The sequence below is a fragment of the Lactuca sativa genome, chromosome 8 (genome assembly GCF_002870075.4).
Source record: "Lactuca sativa cultivar Salinas chromosome 8, Lsat_Salinas_v11, whole genome shotgun sequence".
Taxonomy (NCBI): Eukaryota; Viridiplantae; Streptophyta; class Magnoliopsida; order Asterales; family Asteraceae; genus Lactuca; species Lactuca sativa.
Window position 1 is genome coordinate 112,230,153 of NC_056630.2, and position 6,000 is coordinate 112,236,152.

Here is a 6,000-nt window from a genome sequence, read left to right on the forward strand (position 1 = left end):
AGGTAATATCTTAAACCTAATTATATATTAATATCGATTCCCATATGCTAGAATTAGGGTTTATAGCCTTGGATAACTTGCATGTACAATAGAGAAACCTAGATCCAAGCATTAGGGTTTGTATGAGCACATAGGATGTCTTATGACAAAAACCCATCAGTGGTATCAGAGCCTAGACTGGTTTCAATTGTATTGATGCATTACATGTTCAAAAAAATTCGATTTTTGATGTTCTGGAGGCTGGACTCGCCAAGTCCATAGTTGAACTTGCCGAGTCCATGCAGACTCGACGAGTCCTAGCTTGACTCGACGAGTCAACTCGTCAGATGGAGCATATCTCGGGATTTCTTGCTGTTTTTGCTTTGGGATAGTTACCTTATCATATTAGATCAATATAAATCCGGTTTTATGATATATTTGACTATATTCTTGATCTAATTGAAGATATTTATCAATTAATAAAATATTTGTTTCCTTATGTGATAATTGATTAATTATTTTGATTAAATTGGTAAATTGTTTTGCAAGAAATCATTAAATAAATCAAATATGGATAATTATGTGATTAATTGTTAATTTAGATTATTTGTTATTTGATCCTTATGTTATGAAATGTTTCATATTTTTCCCTTTAGGTTTTATAGTTTAAATTTGAACCCAAAAGTTTTGTTGTTTTGAAATTTAAATAGATAAAACCCTAATGTTTTGAAAAAGGTTTCAAAACTTGCCCTCAAGTTTTGGAATTTAAATTTTAATTAATAGTTTAATTTTGATGTATATTTAAATTCTAAACCCTAATGTTTTGAAATGTTTCAAAACTTGCCCTCAAGTTTTGGAATTTAAAAGTTGATTAAAAGTTTAATTAGGAATGTTAAATTCTAAAACTCTAGTATTGTTTTGAAAAAGTTCAAATCACACCCTTATGGTTTTATTAATTAGTTAAGGTGTATAATTAAAAGAAGTTTAATAAATCCATAAAAAGTTTAGGTTTACAATTTAATTGAATTAAAAGTGTAATTGTTAAATTAGACCACCTAATATTTTAAAAGTGTAAAATACACCCTATAGTATATATAAAACATTAAAAGTCTAACATTATATATATGTATGAGTAAAAGTCAGTCTTACCGTCAGTAGGCCTCATTCACGAAACTGGTCCATAAGGGGTGTTTAAGGAAATTGCCTATAAAATAGCGATTGAATGGGTATCCACTCTTACCCACCGCACTCTTGACTAGTGGAGGGTCGTTAGCCGAACGGGTAGGATGGGACAAAACCTTCCATTATAAGTATAATGAAGTATAAAAGTAACTAAATGTTTTCATAAAATTCCCAATCTTAGTTACTTAGGCAAAAGTGAATTGATGCAATTCCATGAAATTACACTTTGTGCGCTTGCGAAGACGTTAGTGGAGCGTGTGTGGTTTACCGACACACTAAATGGTTCTAAGCAAAGGTAGCAAAGGGTGACTCAATGTTTGTCATAGTTCGGTGGAGCGTGTGTGGTTTACCGACACATCGAATAGGTGACTGTAACATGTGGGGGCACCATGTAGTTTGCATGGTTATTCACACCCGCTTTGTGATCCTCGGCTTCCCAGTCACAAACAAGAGGGGCATATCGAGATTTAAACATGCCATTGAAAGTTCAATGAATCTCAAAGGATCTAGGAGTTTTCATAGATTTAAAACTTAAATTTCTTTTTCGTTTTTCGTGGTGGAAATTAGTGAATCGTCATTCACTTACCTTCAAATATTCTGCAATTAGGGTTACGACATCCCTCTCCCGAGTTGTGGAATATTGTGATGGGTCCTAGCCTTAGTATTTTATTTGGGTGATTTACTAAGGACTCAATCAATTAACTAACTTGAATTCATTTTCTCCCGTTTTGTAGATGTCAAAGTTCGACAACTATGGTCTTCCCAAATCCCGTGGAACAAGCTTTCCACATGAAGATGATATTCCATGATTCAATCGAGGAACAAGAGATCATGCTTCACTTCCTCTACCTCCTCCAATTATTCCCCCTAACCCACAAGTTCGAAGGCTTGAAAAGTTCAAGCTCACTCAAGCCCTTTTGGCGAGTAAACATAAAGAAGGAAAGTCAGTGTGTGCACACGTCCTAGGGATGAAGTCACACATTGATAGGTTAAGAACGTTGGGATCTGTTGTCTGTGAGGAGATGGCTGTTGATTGGGTTCTTCAGTCACTTCCTAAATCATATCGTGAGTTCGTAAAAGAGTACTATATGATGAACTGCGACGTGACCCTTATAGATCTCACCTATATGCTTATTGTTGCTGAATCAGCAATGGTTTGGCGCAATAGAAAAGCAAAGTTGATTGGTGAATATGCCTTCAAGAACTCTATGGATATAGACAATGGCAACGAAAGACATGCTATGATCGAAAAGTTTGATCATAAGAGAAAGGCAATGTTTGAAGTAATTCCATGTTCTGTTCCAAAAGAGTCCATTTGCTTTTATTGCCAAGAGAAGGGGCATTGGAGACGAAGTTGCCCTATTTACCTAAGAGATCTAAGAGATGGGAGAGTCAAAACGTATGGCTCTGCTTTAGGTAAAATCCATTGACTAACTCTTTTAAGCTTCTATTCTAGATTCTTAATACATAATGTGATGAGATTAAAATTGATGTTTTGTAGGATCGAAGAAAAGAGTGGAAGCTTAAGGGAAGAAGTGAGCAGAATCTAACCGTGAAGAAATGGATTTCGATCGCATTAATTGAAGATTAGATTCTTGAGCCACTACTTAGAGTTAGAATTAGATTGCTAAGAAATATGTATTAGCAATGAATTGCAATGTAAGGACAAATTTTTCCGCAATAATATAAATTTTGATTTTGTATTATTTATTCATCCTTGCAATGGCGTGTATGAAAATTGATTAGCAATAATGGATTTGATTCTTAATTATGGAAATGTCAAAAATTTACCAAATAGGGAGAGTTTCTCATCGCCCAAGTTTCAACTGGACAGAAACTTGGAATCATGTAACTTGATTGCACGATGAATGAGAAATTTCATATTTGGAAATTAGATTAATTCATTGACAAAGTGTCAAGTGAAGGGCTAGGAGATCGAGTACACAAATTTGTATGTTGATCAAAGTCCACCATAAGAGTAACAAAGATATTTGTCATGATTTACTAAAGGTTTAGTAAATATGATTATACCTATAAGATTAAGTGTAATTCTGAATTGATTGAAAAAGTTTAAATCAATAGCAGAACGGATAAGAAGAATCAAGTAGACAGAAAGATAAAAGTTTCTCCATTCTAAGAAGAAGGGAGAGTACCTTTTATGCTTTATGATAGGTCTTAATGATTAAGAACCATGTCTCAATTGACCCTCTAAGTGAGTATTAGTACAATTGTATGTCTAAGAAGAGGAATCAAGAATTGAAAAATGGTTAAATCAAGAAGTCAATCATACTTCGTTCCAAAACAAGTCTTAGAGTTAAGATTGGGACATTGAGTGGAAAAGTATTAAGAAGGTTTATAACATTCATCAAATGTGGAAAGTTGTGATGTCTTGGATAAGACAAAAACCAACTAGGACCAATTTATGAAGTGTTTTGATAAAAGCTACACTAACTCTTGAATATTTGGTTGTCAAGAAATGGTTATTGACAAGAGAATCTTATATGTCAAGGAGTCAGTGGGAGTCTTAATGGTATTGAAAGGTTTCAAGAACAAATCAAATAAACCTTATCGATCATCACTAGCACACGAGTTGAGGTTTACAACCTATCGTGTTGACATTATTTTGTTTTCTGTGATGTTCCAATTGAGTTAATTATGCATGTGAGTTCTATGAGTTCTCATTTTGAACGCATAAAAGGCAAGGCACCTTAATCAATGAAAGGTACATTGATAGGAAAGGGTGACCTGCTTAACTACTTGGAAGACATGGTGGGCAGCTGTGCTACCATAAGGCAAGAAATCAAGATTAAGAAAGTTCGGTCCATATGAGTTCGAATTTGTCGTAAACTTTGGTTTTAACAAATTCACATGGATAGGAACACATACACCGTTTTAAATCTAAGTGTCATAAGATTTCCTCCTTCATGAAAGTGATTGTGAGGAAATGCTTTCACTAAGAAAGATTTTAAGAAGATAGTGATTGTAAAATTGCATTCTCGAATTCGATTATGGTTACGGTATCCCTTTCCATAATTTGAATTGTGAGGTTTGACAATTAGTCTTAATTGTTTAGACACACATATGAACTATCTAAGGAAAAAGTGTATAAGAAGCCTTGATAAAAGATTATCAAAGCACTAAGTATTAGAAACATGAACTTAAGAAATTCAATAAGTATTGTTTTACTGAAAGTAAAGATGTTTATGAATCCATGTCGAAGCTAGTGGGAGCATAAGTGTTATGTTTTATAATAATCATCATGATAGTGGGAGCATAAATGTTATGATTGTATGATTATTAAGGCACGTATTGCAAGTTGGCAATTTTAATTATAGAAAACAAGAGTTATACCTTGCAAAGTCGTAAGGGTTGTAAAGTTGTTTTGCTATAATTAAGGGAGAGAATATTATGCTTCATTTCAAATCTAAAGGCTTAGGTTGAGAAATGTTAATAAATTTAGTCAAAGGTACATAGTGTGTTCTTAAAATTTCGATTATGATTACGGCATTCCTCTTCACAATTCGAATTTTGAGAACATAGCAAATAAAACATTATGCGTCGTGTCCCATACGCTTTGGGTATAGGATCAATTGAAAATGATTTAATGTTTGACCATTCTAAAATTTTCCAAATGTCTAGCGCATTTAGAGGGAAAAAGGACTAGAATCGGTTTTGACTAAAATAATTAAACAACTATCAAAGGACAATCCAAAGTTCGATGAGGATTGGTCGCTTGTGAGTAGTTGGAAGTATAGTATTGGAAAAATATGGAAATGTTTCCATATTGGATGGACCATATCGACATCATTACGAATAGATAAGATTCTATTAAGAATGAGTTGTCATATGGAAAATATGGAAGTGTGTCCATATTGGGAATTGAATATGGAAAATCTATGTCTAGATTAGAAACTTTTATGCAAAAGGATGTTCAAAGGAATGTACTTTGAGTGAGAGACATCATATCTAAGGAATTGTCTTGTAACAATCTCCGATAGAAGACTTTGTAATATCATTGGCAATAGTCTTTGTGACTTTGGTGCAGTGACATTACGAAAGGATAAGTTGCATAGAATGTTATAATCTAGCATATTAGTAACAAGAATTTGATATTCTTTCACTTATGGAAAAAGGATTTGGAGTTGTGAAATGAGAATGACTGGAAATGTGTTCAATGTGATCTATTTCACAAAGTAAGAACCATAGGTAAACATTGTGTGCATGCTAGGAGCATGGGACGAGTGTTATAATTCAAGTAAGAAGTTGATTAACCGAAACGACAAATAATGAGTAATCGATATGGTGATAAATAAAAGGTGTTTTATTTATACTCAAAGGTTTGAGGCCATATGGGATTAGTATTATTCTTGTGTTTCACTTTGCATGTTTTGACTTCCAGAATAATTGAGTTTGTTAAGAATAATCGAATTATTCAAATGGGCCACAATCATTCATATGTTGGAAGTAGATATGAATGAAGACTGTCGTGAATTGGTGTGTGGATTGTCTAGAAGAGTATTAGACATAAGCAAATGTTTGCTGCAACGTTCATGAGTGCTTACGAATATGATTTGAGCATTGGATTAAACCCACGCTCACTTGGATCACTCCATGAATTGTATCACGAGTGATTGGTGAGACGATAACATCTTATATTCTTGAAACCGAGATGTGTGAGTTGTATCTTGCAAATCGGTTGCACATTGATAATATGTAAACGCACTAGTAACTTGGTGTTATAAAATATATTGTTGTGTGTGATTCGGTGAGTGAGTGCAAGCAAGCATTGTATCAAAGTTTATCCGTTCCTTTTATCCAAAGTAGGATAAAAGCGATATC